At 41.6% G+C, this 20,701-nt stretch overlaps 1 pseudogene; it reads left to right on the forward strand.

Moving 5' to 3' along the window:
* The first annotated feature begins 214 nt into the window (after window positions 1–214).
* On the forward strand, window positions 215–20,243 carry LOC127185530 (nucleolin-like; annotated as a pseudogene).
* Window positions 20,244–20,701: the final 458 nt, after the last annotated feature.

A 20,701-nucleotide genomic window follows, 5' to 3' on the forward strand; every position in this document is an offset into this window, starting at 1 on the left:
CCGTGCATCCTGCTGCCTAGCCACTTGGCCTAGCCACTTGGCCTAGGGCAAAGACTCCCACAGCAGCTGCTTTACTGGGAAGGGGGAGGTTGTTGGTGGTAACTGTGTCTCTGTGCTTGCCCTCGGGTGGCTAAATGTTTGCCAACATTGAAAATCAAGTAAGACTGAGGGACTGGTCCGTGCTCGTGTCTTCTGGGCCTGTCTGTGTCTAGCTATGGCTACTCCAGAGTTCCTCACCATCCCCCTTGCATTGCCGGCCAGCATCTGGCTCTCAGATGCTCAAGTACTGCAAGGTGATCGCAGATGGTTTAGGAAACGTGAAATCAGTTGGGGCCCATCATTCAGTGTTAGCTACCACCAGCATTTAGAAACGTGTTTGACCTGTTGAAGTCGAAGGCACCCCTGATGTGACTAGGCGTGCCATGGGTAGGAAAGGCTTACTGCACTGGCTTAAAATCAAGAGTTTGAGTCTAGTCTTGTGGTGACTTGTCATGCCATGTTCACCTGGGAGACCTGCTCTTTTTTCTGAAGGGAGGAGGAGGAGGAGGAGGAGGAGGAGGAGGAGGAGGAGGAGGAGGAGTGGGTCTGTGGGACAGGGAGTCAGGGTGGGAGAGGGAACGGAAGGAGTGGTGGGAGGGCAAGCTGCAATATACAAAGAGAAGAATAAGAAATACATAAAACACACGTGTTGCCCTCTTTCTAAATCATGTCCACATACGTGAATAGAATAAATGCACTGCAGACCACTATGGTGGTGCCTGACTATAACCCTGGTTACTTGGGACCCTGAGGCAAGGGGACTCAGAGTTCAAGGCAGGCATTGACCAGGTTTGCCTTTTCTTTCTTTCTTTCTTTCTTTCTTTCTTTCTTTCTTTCTTTCTTTCTTTCTTTCTTTCATTCATTCTTGTCACCTTTACACCAGCTAGAGTTATCTGGGAAGAGGAACTTCAATTGAGGAAAAAAAATGTGTCCACTAAACTGCCTGTAGGCAAATCTTTAGGGCAGATTCTTGATTAATGATTGATGTGGGAGGGCCCAGCCTACTGCCCTCTCCCCAGGTGCCACCCCCAGGGCAGGTGGTCCTGAGTTGTTTAAGAAAACAGGCTGAGCTAGCCACAGGGAGCACGCGTGCACGCAGTGTTCCTCCGCGGCCTTGCTTTAGTTCCTGGCCTGACTTTCCGCAGGATGGACTATAGAGTGTAAGCTGTAATAAATACTTTCTTCCTAAAGCTGTTTTTGGTCATGGTGGTTTTTATCACAGCAACGGAAACCCTGACTTAGGGAGAGCCTGACTCATTAATGAAGCTTCTTTCCATTACACATGATGAACATGCTGTGTTCAGTGGCAAGCCCCTGCCTCTGACACACACACACACACACACACACAAACGAATGCTATCACCTCCCTCACACACATACACACAGCATCCAGATGTTCCTTACCAACTAGAAATTCTGCTGGGGCTTGCAGGGAGGAGATATGGCACACACATGTGCACACACATGTGCACACACATGTGCACACATGCACACGCACACACGTTTATATATTTACATCTGTCTAGTTGGGGGAAATTAGAGCAGGAGCTCCATCTGTGTGGTTACAGGAAAGTCCTCATTCCTGCTGGGTAAAGCTCTCCAGGTCCAGTTGGTTGAAGAGGAGTGCCCACACTCCCGTAAGTAAGCCCTCACCCATGACCTGTTTGTAAGCTTAGTAAACTCGTTGTTTGTCAAGTCTAGAGTGAACTTTGGTAGCATCGTACCTTGGCTCGTCCTCGGGGCATTTGGAGAAGGGGTAGATATTGCCCACGTCTTCCCCCTGGGCAGGAACTGTAGCAACAGGGTCTGTGCTTGTCGAGAAGGTAGAAGATGTTAGCGATGGATGAGGGAGTATAACACCCAAAAAAGAGAGACAATGTAAGAGCAGCATAGCGCATGGAGAATCTTCTAGAGCCAGGTAGCCTCTACTTCCGGGTGACTAGGACCATCAGATTCTAGGGCTTCTGCCCATAAAATGTCCTGGCCTCCCCAACAGAGAAAAGAGCAGAATCTGAGTATTCTAATTGCAAATTTGTAGTGGGTTAGGGGCAAAAGTCATTGTCAGGAAAAGTGAGCCAGAACAGCACAGCAGAGCTTTACCTGGAGATGTGGGCAGAAAGGGGAATTAGCATGGCCGTAGCTCCTCAACTCAAACGATGAGAATTCCAAATCCAACCCTGTCAGCAGGTTATTTTCATTGCTATTTCACATGAGCCAGTGTAGCCTGGAGTCAGACCCCACTGCTTATCTTAAAGGGGATTATCCGAGGGTAGCACCGTGCTTCAGGATGCAGCCGGTTTTCTTGCTGGGAAAGATGAACAGGTGGTCCATGATAACCTGAGATAGAACACAAGTTATATCACATGTGCTTGTGGTAGTGACAGAAGGGGCCTGATAACACCTGCAGTGGGATAACTTCCTCTTTGTGGTAATGCCTGTTCTGCATTTCCCTTCTCTTTGAGCTGCTCTCCCAAGAACTCTGGCTTATGCAAGGAGTAGACAACACTGGAAACTCAAAGATTAAGGCATGTCAAATAGGTCCAGGGTGATGTCAGACTTAGAGAGTCCCCACCCTCGGGTAAGTCTAGAGGGTTTAGTTAAGAGGTTAGGTGGCTATAGAAAACAAACCCTATTTCTTTTAGGGCTTCAGCCTTGCTCCAAGACTTTTTTTTACTTCTTCAGACAACTCTCCTATAAGAGAGAGGTAATCCTACTATAGGGCCATTTTCAGGAAGGCAGTAGAAATTAGAATCAGCTCAATCATTAAGGTGTTGGGTAACCGCAAAGAACTTCCAACCCCGCCTTCCTTCCAAGGTTCCTTTCTTGCAATGATCACTCTCATCATCTGCTCAATAAAGATGTTCCCAATGTGCCGAGTGTTGAGAAAACATCACAACACATATTAAGGATTTGAATACATTGAAATCACTTCAGAATAAAATTCTAATGACAGCCTTGAATCACGAGAACAAAATGACTTTGGGAAAACTTAAGAAGATGAAAGGAAAGGAAGAGAGGATGAGGTATACTCACTTGGTCCTTTGGAACCAGCCCTTTGTTTGGGTTCACATCTTGCTGGTGGTTCAGTTTCATCTCTTTTGTTCTGCTTGCCACAGGTTTCTTCCCAGCATAATGCTTTGGCTGTTTGGGTCCAGAGAGGTTTTTTTTTTTTTTTTTTTTTTTTTTTGAGATTTCCCTGCAACAGGAAGGCCTGAGATTGGCAGGAAGGTGGTTGGTGTTGGGAGATATCTTGAGAGACAGACTTGAGGCTTTCTCCTTATGACCATTTTTGTGATACTGTCACCCAGGGATTTCTTCTCCTTGGGAGTCTTCCCTTTGGAGGTAGCATGAGGCAGATGGATAGGTTTGCCTGGTCTTTTCCTACAAGCTATGTTTGAAATCTTCTTGGTTGATGACTTAGAAGAAGAAACACTGACATTTCCAATAAGCTCATTTTGGACGACTGCAGCTAATGCTCAAGGAATGGAAGACTGAAAAGCTCCCAATCCCCCAAAAGTGCGTCTATTGGCATGTTCCCAAAACCCTCCATTACATAGGACTTGGCTTTATATCCTTCTTTGGAGAAAATCCCTACTTTCATCTGTGTTACAAGGAACTCATCAGATGACAGGTCAGAGGACTTGGGGTCTCCAGGTGGCTGTCCAGGTGAAGGATGTCTCTGGAGAGCAATGGTGATATTTAATCGACTTCATTTTCTTTATTTTATTTTTTAAATATTCTATTAATTTATTCATATTACATCTCAATTGTTAGCTCATCCCTTGTATCCTCCCATTCCTCCCTCCCTCCTGCTTTCCCCTTACTCCCCTCCCCTATGACTGTGCCCGAGGGGGACCTCCTCCCCCTGTATATACTCATAGGGTATCAAGGCTCTTCTTGGTAGCCTGCTATCCTTCCTCTGAGTGCCACCGGGCCTCCCCAGGTCAACTATGGGGCACCAGAGTTCGTGTGAAAGTCAGGCCCCACTCTCCACTCAACTGTGAAGAATGTCCTGTCTGTTGGCTAGATCTGAGTAGGGGTTCAATGTTTACTGCTGGTGCCATAGTTTGAGCAGGGCCCCTGGGCCCAGATCCGCCCACCATAATGTTCTTCTTGTAGGTTTCTAGGACCCTCTGGATCCTTCTATTTCCCCATTCTCCCAAGCTTCTCTCACCTAGAGTCCCAATAGGATGTCTTCCCCTCTGACCCACTTTCCTGGTAAGTGAAGACTTTCATGGGACATGCCCCTTGGGCTAGTGTCTAGATATAAGTGAGTATATACCATTTAACTCTTTCTGTTTCTGAATGAACTCACTCATTATGATCATTTTTAGTTCAATCTATTTGTCCACAAATTTAGGGAATTCCTTGTTTTGAATAGCTGAGTAGTATTCCATAGTGTAAATGTACCACAGTTTCTTTATCCATTCTTCTACTGAGGGACACTTAGGTTGTTTCCAGGTTCTGGCTATTATGAATAAGGCCGCTATGAACATGGTTGAGCATATGTCCCTGTACTTCATTTTCATAGTTTCCCCATTACTGACCTTTTCTGGACCCACAGATGGTAAAAAGGGTGACATTAAGATATCGTCATGCAGGATATCTTCCCTTCCATAAGACCTCCTGTTGGGGGATGGTCTGATCTATTTTGATGCTAATTAGTGCTTACTGTCTCTGTGACCAACGTTTTACTTAATACAAAGCCATCCCACCTGGACAGGACAAAGGAAATAGGTGGGGCTAGGAGAGAGAGGAATTCTAAAAAAAAAAAAAAAAAAAAAAAAGGACGGCATGGATGGAGAATCCAGCCTAGATAAAAAACATTAACAAGTATTTGAGATTATGGATGGGAGGTAGCTTGATAAAAGTTATTAAAAACAAAAGACATGGAATTGAGACAAGGATCCCATTGCCTGCCCCACTATGGGAGGTAGTTTAAAAAATTGATATCTGCCCTGCCCCAGGTAACCTGAGACTATTTTAAAATATAGCAAGTGTCTGTGTCTTAATTAATCACTAGCCAGGCCTACAGATAATTTTAAAAACAATACCCTCCCCCCAACTCCTACTTTTCCAGGAAGTCTCCCCTCAAGAGCCTCTCTGCCTTCACCAACCAAGGAAATCTTCATCCTTGCTACCCCTGAGAACTGTCTACGGTTCCAACTTCCCTAGACCCTCCTACTCAGGATATGCAGGGTATTTCCCCCTTCATCTTGCTTGCCTCTTGGATTCTCTCATATGGCCTATTGTTGTTCTGTCACTGTGCCCGGGACCAAGATCTGTTCCCTGAGAAAACACCTGATAATCTGAGGGACTCATGTTGAAACCAAATCTGTGCAGTCCTCCCAGGTGACTACCAGATGCTCTCAGCCTCAGCCTCTGCCTCCACCTCCCACCTTTGAAGCTTTTGGACTGAGAGGAGTGACGAGACCTGAGCAGTACACATGTGCTTAATATCCCACCTGTCAGTGTTCCTGCTCTTTGGAGATGTTACCTCTCAGAGTTCAGCAATGTCACTAGGGGAAATAGCTGCTGAGTGGGTGGTTTAGGGCCTTGGGAAGGGGAGGGGCTTGAGAGATGGTAAGATGATGGACTGTCTCTAGCTTGTTTCCACCTCAGATCTCCTGCTCTAGCCACCTGTCTTTCTTGGGCTTATGAGTAAAGACCATGATGAAGGTGACATACTATGGCAGAGAGTAGCTTTCAGACTATATTCCCAAAGTAGGCCAACAGCACACCAGGTGAGAATACCTAGGATGCAACCAACTTCTGAATGGGGGTTAGTATCACTCTTCAGATGTGCACATGAACTCTATCGCAACTCTATCCAGGTTGTTGTTGAGGGAAAGGTTTTCTAGCCTATATGTAAATTAATCCTCTTGGCTGTGCACCCTGTTTACTTTGTTGCTCAGATGGATTGGGGTTTCAGGTGGTAGTTTGCCAACATCAGACACAGAGAACAAAATCTAACCATTACTATTACTAACCTGTAAGTACAAACTAAAAACACAATTCATTTTCATACACCATGTGTATAAAAAATAATGAGCACAGCATGTGTTAACATGCTATCTCCAAAGAGAAGACACTCAGGAGAAGAAATCTTCCAGAATTACCACCTTCCTTCTAACCTTCAGTTTTCTGGTAACTGAGAGACTTGAGAAAATTCCCTTGGTCACTTCTGAACCTAAGTAGTGAAACTCCAGTTTCCTCTACCATGCAGAACATACAATTGAACTGAGTTGCCATGGTTCTGAGGAACAAAGGCTTCTAAACAGTCACCATAGGTGTGTAAATGAACAGAGATTCATCTGGGAAAATGCTTGGATAGCAAATAAATTAATGCACTTATCCTCTTTGAATTTTTATAAATCCTATAAATAAGTGTTATTTCCTAAAACAATGGTGTTGTTGAAATATTACTATTTTTAGCATCTATAGGAGAGGAAACAGGTTGTCAGGTTGCCCATATTCATTCAGATTGTCAGTATCAGGAACAGGACCAAAACAGTTTGGTTACAGGGCCTTGCCTTGATCTGAAAGTGTTAGAACTTAAGATATCCTATTTCCTCAGTGGTCCAGTAAGTTCACTGTCAGGTCCATATTCTGTGGAAACACTAGTACATGATGTATATAAGGACAGATGGTCATGGAGCTAGTGATTGATAAGAAAAACTAAGAATGATATAAATTTTTATCAGTGAAGAAATGATTAAGTGTGATGGGACCTAGATATCCAATAAATTAAAATTCAGCAATGAAAATAAATGGTTGGAGCTGGAAAGTTGGCTCAAGAGTTAAGAGTACTTGTTCTTGCAAAGGATCTGGGTTCGATTCCCAGCACTCATGTAGAGGCTCACCACTTCCTCAGGCACTAGGCACACATGTGGTACACAGCCATACATGAAGGCAAAGCACTCATTTACATAAAACAATAAAATAAATAAAAAATGCTTAAGGCTGTTCTAACATCAATCCCAAATTCTAATGATTATATAAAACAAGATATCAAACAATATATAGAATAAGCACAATTTGTAAATTATTTGCCTTTCTCTAACCCTGTATATAGTTTGTTGGCATACTCATGTATGTATAAACATACAAAATCTAAAGTTCCAAGAAGACCCGCACTGAATATCTAGTGATGGTTAAGGAACATTGCAGGGTGTGGTGACATGGAATGCATATACCTGAAAGATGCTCCACCACACCAGAAAGACACTTGCTCAACTACGTTCATAGCATCTTTATTTCCAGAATCTGCAAACATCCTAGATGTTCCTCAACTGAAGAATGGATAAAGAAACTGTGGTACATTTACACAATAGAAGGCTACTCAGCTATCAAAAACAAGGAAATCTTGAAATTTGCAGGCAAATGGATGGAACTAGAAAAAAATCATCCTGAGTAAGGTAGCCCAGAGCCATAGAGACACACATGGTATGCACATGTGTTTTTTAGCCACAAAGTACAGGATAATCACACTACAATGCACAGACCCAAAGAAGATAAGTAACAAGGAGGGTCCAAAGGAGGATTCGTGAATTCCACTCAGAAGGGGAAATAGAGTAGCCACCCAAAGTGGATAAAGTGTGGGAACTGGGTGGAAGAAGATGTGGGGAGGGGAACAAGGTGGGGGATCAGATGTGGGGAAAGTGGGAGTGAGAGGTGAGAGGACTGAGAGAGAAAAGGAACCCAAGGGGGTGCATCTCTGGGACAAGCTGGAAACCTGTGATAGGATAGGCCCCTGGGAGGATATGGGGGTGACTCTAGCTGAGACTATAAGTAGCAGGGTCCATGGTATAGGCTCAATTTTCTTAACCATTATATTTTATTATGAACTAATCAAACGAGTGTACCTCCCTTATAACCAGATTAGTATAAACATAAGGAAAAGAAGATTAAAGAACACAAAATGAAACCTTCTGGGTATCAGTTCCCAGGAACGACTCTCCTGGCGCTGTCAGCAGGATTTCTTCTGCTGGAACCTGGAGTAACTGGAACCCAAACCTCATCCGGAGCCCAGAGCAGCAGCTGCAGCCCAGAGCCCCGAAGCCTTCACTGGAGTGGTTCTCTTGAGGAGCATCTTGAAAACCAGTGATGAACGGCCACTCAATCCCAAGTCTCCAAAACCTCGCCTCCTGTTTTTGGGTCACATTTACATCTCCTCTCAGAAATTGTTCAAGGATGTTTTTCAGCTGGTAACAGCCAAGCTCCCCCACAAGTAGCTCGACTTTTAAGGGGATAAACATCACCTGCCCTCTCACAAATCTGTTCCTCATCCCACACTTGGGATCTAAACAAAAACCATGTTTATCTCTTCTTCAACATGGAGACTGAAATAACCACTCCCTAGCCATGCAGGACTTTCAGTGGAAGGAGAGGGACACCAATCCACCCACAAAACCTTCAACCCAAAATTCACCCTACCTACAAGAAATGCAAGGATAAAGATAGAGATTGAGGAAATGGCCAACCATGAGTGCCTCAACCTGAGACCCACTCCATGGGAGAGAGCCAACCCTTGACACAATTAAGGGTATTCTGCTATGCTTACAGACAGGAGCTTAGCATAACTGTCCTCTGAGAGGCTCCACCAAGCAGCAATCCAAACAGATGTTGAGACCCATAGCCCAGCATTAGGCGGAGCCCAGGGAATCTTGTGGAAAAGTAGGGGGAAGAAATAAAGGACCTTGAGATGGCAGGAGCTCCACAAAAAGACCAACAGAGCCAACTAACCAGGGAGTATAGGTGCTTGCCTAGACTGAAGCACCAACCAAGTATTGACTGGACCTAGACCCCTGGCACATATATAACTGATGGTCAGCTTGGCCCTCATGTGGGTCCTCTAGCAAGTGGAGTGGGGGGGGTGTCTCTGACATGCAACCTGTTGCTTGTTTTTGGATCACTTTCCCCTAGCTGGGCTGCTTGTCTGGACTCAGTAGAAGAGGATGTACCTAGTCCTGATGCGACTATATGTGCCTGGGTGGGTTGGTAAGGAGGGCTCCCCCTTAGGAGAAGAGAGGAGGTAAAGGGGAAACAGGGTGGGAGGGAGGGACCATGAGGAGGGAAGAAGGAGGTGCATTTGGGATGTAAAGCAAGTAAATAATTGTTTTTAAAAAGGCAGCTGGTGTTGGTGATGAGGGCTTCCCCATGATGAGCTTGCTCAAACTCTAGAAAAATACAGGACAAAACCAAATTGTGGCATATTTTACAAATGATTCCTTAGTGCTCTTCAAAAGTTTTAGAGTGAGTAGAATGTGTCTCAGTGGTAGAGTACCTATCTAGCATTTGTGAAGCCTTGGGTTCAATTTCTAGCACCACAAAAAGTGTCAAAGTCAGGAATGATAAAGAAAGAATAGTAGGAATTGGGCTTGGGCCAAAACTCACATTAGCTGCCACCCCAAAGAGAACTGTAGGACACCCAAGCAGCTTTGGGCTTGGATCTCTCTCCACCAGCTGCTTAACCAGCCTGGCCCATCTGGGTCACAGAGAACAAACAAGCAGAGACAAGTCCTGCAGGGGTCACAACCCACATTAGCCATCATCCCAAGAAGGACTGTGGGACACCTGAGAAGATTTGGGCTCAGATCTCTCTCTCTGACAGATGCTTACTGGCCCGGCCCATCTGGGACACAGAGAATGAATCAGCAGAGGTAAGTTGGGTGCTGGCCACAACCCACATTGTCCACCATACCAAGGAGGCCTGAGGAGCAGCTTTTGGCTTTGAGTTCTCTCAGCCTGTTTCTCTCCTGCCTGACCCCTCTGGAACACAGACAGGGAACCCAGCAGAGCCGAGCTGGGTGCAGGCTCAAACACCCATTGTCCACCATCCTGAGGAGGCCTCTGGGGAGCCCTAGAAAATAGCATTCAGCTTGGAGCTCTCTTTGCCTGTTCCCAACCTTCCTGGCCCTCCTGGAACACAGACAGCAACTCCACTAGAGGAACTCCAGGCCTGCTAACACCAGATACAACCAGATGGCTAGAGGCCAGCACAAGAACACAAACAACAAAACTCAGAGACTTATGACACCACTGGAAACCAGTGGTCCTACCACAGTAAGTACTGGAGACAATAACACACACTAAGTGCAAGAAGAAGATTTTAAATCTGAGGTGATGAAAATGATAGAAGCCTTGAAGGAGGGAAATAAATCTCTCAAAAAAAAATACAGGAAAATACATTCAAACAGATGAAGGAACTGAATAAATCCTATGAAGAATTATAGGAAAATACAATCAAACAGGAGGAAGAAATGAAAGAAATGAATAAAACTATTCAAGACCTAAAAAGGGAATTAGAAGCAACAAAGAAATCACAATCTGAGGCAATCTTGGAGTTAGAAAATCTAGGGAAGGGAACAGGAATTGCAGACATAAGCAACACCAACAGAATACAAGATATGGAAGAGAGAATCTCAAGTGTAGAAGTTATGGTTGATGTTACTGATACATCAAAGAAAATGTTAAAACTAAAACGTTCCTGACACAAAGCATCCAAGAAATCTGGGACACTATAAAAAAAAGAACAAACCTAAGAATGATAGGAATAGAAGAAGACTCCAAGCTCCACAGCCCAGAAAAGATTTTCAACAAAACCCAGAAGAAAACTTCCCCAACCTAAAGAAAGAAATGACCACCAACATACAAGAAGCTTATAGAACTCCAAATAGGTTGGATCAGAAAAGAAAATCCTTCCACCACATAATAATCAAAACATTATATGTACAAAACAAAGAAAGAATATTAAAAGCTGCAAGAGAAAAAGGCCAAATCACATATAAAGAAAAACCCATCAGAATCACACCTGACTTCTCAACAGAGAATATGAAAGCAAGAATGGCCTAGATGGCTGTCATGCAGACGCTAAGAAACCACAGATGGCAACCAAGACTGCTATACCCAGTAAAACTTTCAATCACCATAGACAAAGAAAAAAGATAATCCATGACAAAACCAAGTTTAATCAGTACCCAGCCACAAATCCAGCTCTACAGCAGATACTAGAAGGAAAATTCCAACCCAAGGAAGCTAACTACACCCAGGAAATACATAACCTCACATCTGCAAAACCAAAAGAAAGGAAACACATGGCACCAACATAAAACAAACAAACCAGGAACTAACAACCACTGGTCATTAATATTTCAACATCAATGGCCTCAACTCCCCAATAAAAAGACACAGGCTAACAGAATGGAGGTGAAAACAGGACCCATCAGTCTGATGCATACAAGAAACACACCTCAGCAATAAAGATAGAAATTGCCTCAGAGTAAAGGGCTGTAAAGAGGTATTCCAAGCCAATGGATGCAAGAAGCAATCTGGAGTAGCCATTCTACTATATAATAAAATAGTATTTCAATCAAAAATAATAAAAGAGCTGTGGAAGAACACTTCATACTCATCAAAGGAAAAATACACTAAGATGATGTCCCAGTCCTGAACATCTATGTCTCAAATACAGGAGCACTCACATCTGTAAAAAACATTACTAAAGCTTAAGCCATACATTGAACCACACACATTAATAGTGGGAGACTTCAACACCCCACTCTCCCCAATAGACAGATCATTGAGACAGAAACCAAATGGAGAAATAATGAAAATAATAGACGTCATGAATAAAATGGACCTAACAGATATCTACAGAATATTTCACCTGAACAAAAAGAATATACCACATTCTTAGTACTTCATAGAACTTTCTCCAAAATTGGCTATATTTTTGGTCACAAAGCAAATATCAACAATACAAGAAGATATAAATAACACCTTGCGTCTTATCAGACCACCATGAATTAAAGCTGGAACTCAACAACAACAGAAACAGCAGAAAGCCTACAAAGTAATAGAAACTGAACAACTTCCTATTCAGAGGCCAGGGACAAAATAAAAAAGAAATTAAAGGCTTCCGTGAATTCAATGAAAATGAAGACATAACATACCCAAACTTATAAGACACAATAAAAGCAGTGCTAAGAGGAAAGTTCATAACACTTGGCGCCTTTATAATGAAATTGGAGAGATCTCATACTAACAACTTAATAGCATACCTGAAAGTTTTAGAACAAAAAGAAGCAGACACACCCAAGCGGAGTAGAAGGCTGGAAATAAACTCAGGACTAGAATCCATATATTAGAAACAAAGCGAACAATTTAAAGAACCAACAAAACCAAGATCTGGTTCTTTGAGAAAATCAACAAGATAGACAAACCCTTAGTCAAACTAAAAGGCAGAGGGAGAGTACTCAAATTAACAAAATCAGAAACGAGAAGGGAGATAAATGACAGACAAGAAAGAAACCCAAAGGAACATTAGGTCTCATTTCAAAAGTCTATATGCCACAAAATTGGAAAATCTAAATGAAATAGACAATTTTCTTGATAGCTACCAATTATCAAAATTTAATCAAGATCTGGTAAAAAAAAATATAGTCCTATATCTCCTAAGGAAATAGAAGCAGTCATTAAAAGTCTCCCAACCAAAAGAAGCCCAGGGCCGGACGGATTCATCACAGAATTATACCAGATCATTAAAGAAGAGCTAATACTAGTTCTCTTCAAACTATCCCACAAAATAGAAGCAGAAGGGACATTACCAAACTCATACTATTAGGCTGCAAACACTTTGACACCTAAAGCATACAAAGATCCAAAAAAGAAAACAGTAGCCAATGAATTTGGCGTGGAGACGCTCTGACTTGCAATGTGCATGCCAGTTCTCTCCAGCTTGGCATGTATTTGGTGAGAAGAGATAATGAATAATTCACTAACCAAAAATACTATATTGTCTACCATCTAATAAAACTATTGAATTCAAAAAAAAAAAAAAAAGATCCAAAAAAGAAAGAGAATTTCAGACTAATTTCCCTATGAACATTGATGCAAGAATACTCAATAAAATACTTGTAAACCAAATCTAAGAATACATAAAAAATGTCATATACTCTGACCAAGTGGGCTCCAGCCCAGGCATGCCAAAAAAAATTTGACAAAATCCAACACCCATTCATGTCAACAAGTCTTAGAGAGATCAGGGGTTCAAGGCACATACCTAACCATAGTAAAGGCAATATACAGCAAGCCTATAGCCAGCATCAAACTAAATGGAGAGAAGCTTAAATCAAGTCCACTGAAATCAGGGACACTACAAGGCTGTCCACTTTCTCCATAGCTCTTCAATATAGTAATTGAAGATCTAGCTAGAGCAATAAGACAACTGAAAAAGATCAAAGGGATACAAATTGGAAAGGAAGAAGTCAAAGTATCACTATTTGCAGATGACACGATGGTATACATAATTGACCCCAAAAATTTCACCAGAGAACCCCTACAGCTGATAGACACCTTCATCAAAGTGGGTGGATATAAAATCAACTAAAAAAAATCAGTAGCTGAAAAAGAAATTAGGGAAACTACACCCTTCACAATAGCCACAAATAATATAAAGTATCTTGATGTAATGCTAACCAAGAAAGTGAAAGACTTGTATGAAAAAAAACTTCATGTCTCTGAAGAAAGAAATTGAAGAAGATATCAGAAGATGGAAAGATCTCCCATGCTCATGGATCAAGAGAATCAATATAACAAAAATGGCCATCTTACCAAAAGCAATCTACACATTCAATTCAATCTCCATCAAAATGCCAACAGAATTCTTTACAGACCTTGAAAGATCAATTCTCAACTTCTTATGGAAAAACAAAAAACCCAAATAGCTAAAACAATCCTGTACAATAAAAGATCCTCTAGAGGAATCTCCATCCCTGATCTCAAGCTGTACTACAGAGCAAAAGTAATAAAAAAAAAGTGCATTGTACTGGCATAGAAATAGGCTGGTTGAACCAATGGAATCAAATTAAAGACCCAGAAGCAAACTCAAACACCTTTGAACACTTGATTTTTGACAAAGAAGCCAAAAATCATACAATGGAAAAAAGATAGCATCTTCAATACACAAATGGTCAACATGTAGAAAAATGCAAATAGATCCATATCTATCACCCTGCAAAAAACTAAAGTCCAAGTGGGTTAAATATCTCAATATAAAACCAGACCCACTAAATCTGTTAAAAGAAAAATTGAGGAAGCACCTTGAACTCATTGGCACAGGAAACAACTTTCTGAACAGAACACCAACAGCCCAGGTTCTAGGATCAACAGTTAATAAATGGGACCTCAGGAAACTGAAAAGCTTCTGTAAGGCTAAGGACACTGTCAATAGGACAAAACTACAGCCTACAGACTAGGAAAGATCTTCACTAACCCTACATCAGACCAAAGGCTAATATCCAAAATAAAGAAAGAACTCAAGAAACTAAATACCGCAAAACCAAATAACGGAACTAAAAAATGGAGTACAGAGCTAAACAGAGAATTGTCAACAGAGGAATACCGAATGGCTGAGAAACACTTAAAGAAATGCTCAGTGTCCCTAGTCATTAGGGAAATGCAAATCAAAAAAACTCTGAGATTCCATCTTATACCCATCAGAATGGCTAAGATAAAAAACTCAAGTGACAGCACATGCTGGCGAAGACGTGGAGAAAGGGGGTCACTCCTTCATTGCTGGTGGGAGTGCAAATTTGTACAACCCCTTTGGAAATCAATCTGGTGCTTTCTCAGAAAATTGGAAATTGTGCTACCTCAAGACCCAGCTAGCTATACCACTCCTGGGCATACACCCAGAGATGTTCCACCATGCAACATGAACACTTGTTCAACTATGCTCATAGCAGACTTATTCATAATAGACAGAAACTGGAAACAACCCAGATGTCCGTCAACCGAAAAATGGAAAAAGAAACTCTGGTACATTTAAACAATGGAATACTACTCAGCTATAAAAGCAAGGACATCTTGAAATTTGCAGGCAAATTGTGGAACTAGAAAAGACCATCCTGAGTGAGATAACCCAGACCCAGAAAGGAACGAACTGTAAATACTCACTTATAAGTGGATATTATCCCAACATAGATGTCCCCTGAGAGATTCCACCCAATGGGGGACCGGGACGGATGTTGGGACTTGCAACAGGACTCTGGCAGAATAGCTGTGAGTTGTTTGCAAGAGTTGGGGGGTGAAGGGTCTTGGAGGGAGCAGGAGCCCCACAGGGAGACCATTGAGGCCTACAGAGCTGGACAGTGCGTGCAGAGAACCAAGATCCCCTGCTCAAATGTAACCGATGGCTGGCCTATTGTCCATGGGGAGGTGGAGGACTGTTGCTGAGCCTCTGACATGCACTCTGGCCCCCACAATTTGGTCCTTGCCCCTAGACAAGTTGGCCTGGCAGGCACACAGAGAAGGAGGATGCAGTCTATCCTGATGAGACCTAATACTGACTATTGCCAAGACAGACAGTTGGGGTGGGAGAGCCCCCCTGTCAGAGGTCTGGGTGAGGGGAATGAGCAGAGGAGGGAGAGTGGGAACATCGGAGGGAGGGGATGGCAGTTGGGATGTAGTGTGACTAGGTTAAAATAGATAAAATATACATTTGAAAGAAAAAGGTCAAAATGAAACAGACCTAACTGACTTAACTCAAGTCAGTCTATACTCACATGAATTCAAACTGCAGAACAAGCAGGTAACTTATATTGCTAATTCCACACATGGCATAGCTCTGAGACTGGCTGAGACATGAATGTCTATGCACAGACAATGCTTCTCGTTGCCTACAGAATCCCTGTGACTTATTTTTAGATACCATTGTTCTCATGGTATGAATGAAGATTCACAGATGTCTTTCTCCTGCCCATACAAAGAACAGAGAACCAGCCTTAAGTGCTCTGTGTATTCTGAACACCTCATGCTTTTATAATGTCAGAATTGTATAACGCTTCTGAGAAATTATGTTTTCAGAACAAAAGAACTGGATGCTGCCTGACAGGATTCATTCCTCTCAGCATGCTGGACGCTGACATCCTGCATCCTTCATGTTCCAGCCCGAAGCGCTTCAGTTGCTGTACCTCATCAGAACACGACAACTTTGAAGAAAGCTTATGATCCCAATTGGTCCAGCATTTCAGACTGTCCCACGCAGGAATTTCCCAACATTTAGAAACTTGGCTGCAAATGCTATTCCTAGTTTATTTATCAATTTCCCCCAATTTTAATTGGGCTCCTACAAAGGTATTATTCATCCCAAATCAGCTGAAGAAGCTTTAAAGTGAGAACAATGCCCCATTTCCCTTGAGGGGGTTGGGTAGGGTTCTGGTTGTTCTCTTGGGATATATATATATATATATTTTCATATTTTCATTGTGAGTTGGTTATAAGTTATTATTGGTTATTCAGAGAAAAAATGAGATTGGACTTAGGGATGTCTCTCTTTTCTTTTATCTTTCCTTCTTAGGTATGGAGATAGGGGTTGAAAACAAAGAAAGGGGAATATAGAAGTATATAGGGATGGCAGGACAAAAAATTGATTATTGAATCTACTCCTCAACTTAAGGCCTTAAATGTTGCTCACAAGGTTATTTTTAATTCATTGGTATAGAATTTTGTATATTGATACAAAATAAGTTTAATTTTGATGCATTGCTATAGAATTCAAATTCAAGTTTATTCTTCACACAAATTAAATATATTTCTACTCTAATATGAGGTAGTGTACAGATACAACTCAATTATAATACAAGGTTTACTTCCAATACCTTGAAAGTGGTACTGCAGGCTGTTTAGGATAATTAAGTAATACAAGCTAATTGTTAGTTGATCAAATCATGCTCATGTCAATTATTAGTCTAATTTTTATCAGAAGAGTATACATCCTAGGTGTAACAGATAGATATGATTCTATAGATAGATAAGGTAAAATGGTTAAAGTCTTCAAAAGCCTCAGAGACATACAGAAGATGACATTTAATGATGTTTTTATTATTTTAAAGATTCATTGACAATAAGACAGGTTAACTCCTGGCAACACCCAGCCTACCTCAAAGAGGATGATGAGCATCAAAGAACCTCCTTATGGAGATGGCTTCAAGTGTGGCAAACAAGCCACTGGGCAAAATGTCCTTGTTTCTGCCACAGACAGAATTCTGCCTAAAAATGGGCAAGTTTGGATGCAGGCAGAGTCAAAGGCCAAACTCTGCCAAGACAGAGTAAGCAAGTCCTCAATAGTTCCTGCCTCACAAATATGTCAGTCTGATATATTGGGGTAGAAGGCTGAGGATAATGCTCCAATGTTATAGAGAGTTTTGGGTGACTGTTCAGGCAGCAAACTGTCAGTTTTTCATTTTGGAAGCTGCTAACGTACACTTCCAGTTTACTCAGGTAATTAAATTTTACTCCTTCTCAAGTCTCTGATGGGGTTGAAGACCAGACAGTTTAGTCTTACAATTAAGCTTAGTTGTTTAGGGGTTAAGATGTATTTAGGTCTAGATAGATGTTTTAAGTTGATAGAGATGAGATATGAGATACTGATTTACCTTCAGAATTGTAAAAAGATGTTTCCTCAAGGTTGCCAAATGCAAATAGGCAAAACACTATGGATGATACATTTATATAATTCCTAATTGTTTTGCGGTTGGTTCTTCTTGCTATGTGTAGTTTATTATATATATGAGTGTGTAATAATATAAATGTATATGTAAAAGTAAAAATTAAAAATTAAAAAACCCAACGTTATTCATGAATGACATTTATGTAACTTGTAGCATTGAACAAATATAATATGACATTCAGCCTGGTGTTTAAAGTGCTGACAGTATTCACATAGTTTTAAAAAAATTCTTCATACATGATTAAAAACTCCCCACTGTGATACTGGATTGTTTGTTTAAGAATGATTTCAAATGTTCTATGTTTTGCCGACTGGTACAATTCTCCTGGAAAAAAAAATAAAATTTATTATTAAAGAGACACTAGCTGTAGCTGGCAGCTACGTGTTCCAGAGACTTCAGTGATCCTACTGCTGTCGACTTCTCGTGGTATCCTTTAGGCTCTTCTGAGCTATTTTCTTTTTCTTTTTTCTTTTTTTAAAATTTTTATTAATTTATTCTTGTTACATCTCAATGGTTATCCCATTCCTTGTATCCTCCCATTCTTCCCTCCCTCCCATTTTCCCCTTATTTATTTATTTTTTTGTTTTGTTTTTTTGTTTTGTTTTTTTTGTTTTTTTTTTTATTAATTTATTCTTGTTACATCTCAATGTTTATCCCATCCCTTGTATCTATTCACACATGTTGTTGTCATAATCCACCACTACGGTGAAGCTCGCAAAGACCAACACAATCCACAGTGAGTCCAAGAAAATGGCTCCTCCCCCAAAGGAAATGGAAGAAGATAGTGAAGATGAAGAAATGTCAGAATATGAAGACGATTATAGCAGTGGAGAAGAGGTTGTCATTCCTCAGAAAAAAGGCAAGAAGGCTTCAGCAACTCCAGCGAAGAAAGTGGTCGCTTCACAAACAAAAAAGGTTACAGTTCCCACACCAGCTAAGAAAGTAGCTGCTACCCCAGGCAAAAAGGCAGCAGCCACACCAGCTAAGAAGGCAGTTACACCAGCTAAAGTAGTTGCAACACCAGGTAAGAAGGGAGCCACACGCAAAAACATTGGTAGCAACCCTGGTAAGAAGGGGGCTGTCACTCCAGCCAAGGGGGCTAAGAATGGTAAGAATGACAAAAAGGAAGACAGTGATGAGGATGAAAATGAAGAAGATGATGACAGTGATGAAGATGAAGATGATGAGAAAGAGGATTAATTTGAGCCACCAGTAGTAAAAGGAGGGAAACCAGCAAAAGCACCAGCTATTAGTGCTCCTGCCTCAGAGGATGAGGATGAGGATGAGGATGAGGAAAAAGATGATGAAGAGGAAGATGACTCAGAAGAAGAAGAAGAAGTTATGGAGATCACACCAGCCAAAGGAAAGAAAGCTCCTGCAAAAGTTCCCGTGAAAGCCAAGAGTGTAGCCGAGGAGGAGGATGAAGATGAAGATGAAGGGGAGGAGCAGCATCTGGAAAATGAAGAAGGAAATGACCAAACAGAAAGAAGCCCCTGAAGCCAAGAAACAGAAAGTAGAAGGCTTAGAACCAACTATACCTTTCAGTCTGCTTATTGGAAACCTTAATCCAAGCAAGTCTGTTACTGAATTAAAAGTTGCCATCAGTAAATTTTTTGATAAGAATGATCTTGCTGGTGTGGATATCAGAACTGGTACAAATAAGAAATTTGGGTATGTGGGCTTTGAGTCTGCTGAAGACTTAGAAATGGCCCTGGAGCTCACTGGTTTAAAAGTGTTCAAGAACGAAATTTAAGAGAGATAGTAAGAACGTTTGAGCTGCAAGAACATTTTTAGCCAAAAGCCTGTCTTTCAATATTGCTGAGAATTATTCAAAAGAAGTATTTGAAGATGCCATGGAGATCAGAACAGACAACCAGGACGGGAAAAGCAAAGGGATTGCTTATATTGAATTTACGTCTGAAGTTGATGCAGAGAAAAACTTCGGAGAAAAGCAGTGGACAGAACTTGATGGGTGATCTGTTTCACTCTACTATACTTGAGAGAAAGAACAAAGGCAAGAGAGAGGTAGAAAGAATAGCAGTTAGGGTTTTGGTGAATCGAAAACTTTGGTTTTAAATAACCTTTCCTGCAGCACAACAGAAGAAGTATTTGAAAAAGCAACTTTTATCAAAGTGCCCCAGAACCAACATGGCAAATCTAAAGAATACGCATATATAGAATTTGCTTCATTTGAAGGTGCTAAAGAAGCTTGGAACTCCTGCAATAAAATGGAAATTGAGGGCAGAACAATCAGGCTGGAGTTACAAGGACAGAAGGGATTACTCTGTTTATCAAAGGTCTGTTTGAGGGTACCACTGAAGAGACCTTAAAAGAATCATTTGAGGGCTTTGTTTGTGCAAGAAGAGTCTTTTATAGGGAAACTGGTTCTTCTAAAGGGTTTTTTATAGCGAGGAAGATGCCAAAGCTGCCAAGGAGGCCATAGAGGATGGAGAAAATGATGGAAACAAGGTTACCTTGGATTGGGCCAAACCTAAGGGTGAAGGTGGCTTCGGTGATCGAGGTGGAAGCAGAGGAGGTTTCGGAGGCAGAGGTGGTGGCAGAGGAGGAAGAGGAGGATTTGGTGGCAGAGGCCGAGGAGGCTTCAGAGGATAAGGAGGCTTCCAAGGTGGCAGAGGAGGAGGAGGAAGGGGAGAAGTCAAGCAACAAGGAAAGAAGATTAAGGTTGAATAGTTCCTTCCATTCCAGTCTCTCCCTCTTCATTTTAAAGTAAGGGCTCTAGGGTTTTTACTCAGTTACCTGTTCAGTGACAGAGCCTTCTGAGCACATTCCAAGACAGATTACAGGTCACGTGGTCTATTGGAATCCGAATAAAAATAACATTTCAAGAGGTGTTCTGTTGGTTTATATGAACTCAGTTAAAACCAACAGTGTATGTAGCTCTCTTGAAATGTTGTCTTTATATGGATTCTAAGTAGACCACATGGCTTGGGATGTCCTTGGGAGGCTCTGTCACTGAATAGGTAACTTTTTCAAGATAGGTAACAGAGCCAACCTCATCTGTATGACTGAATTTATATTGTTTTACCCTGTGTACAAAACCATTTTTTCCTACCAAATGTTTTTCTTTTCCTTTCTTTCTTTTTTGCATTGGGGATTGCAAAGGAATGTTTATGTTTTTTTTTTTTTCT

This window comes from Acomys russatus, chromosome X (genome assembly GCF_903995435.1).
Source record: "Acomys russatus chromosome X, mAcoRus1.1, whole genome shotgun sequence".
NCBI classification, from domain to species: Eukaryota; Metazoa; Chordata; class Mammalia; order Rodentia; family Muridae; genus Acomys; species Acomys russatus.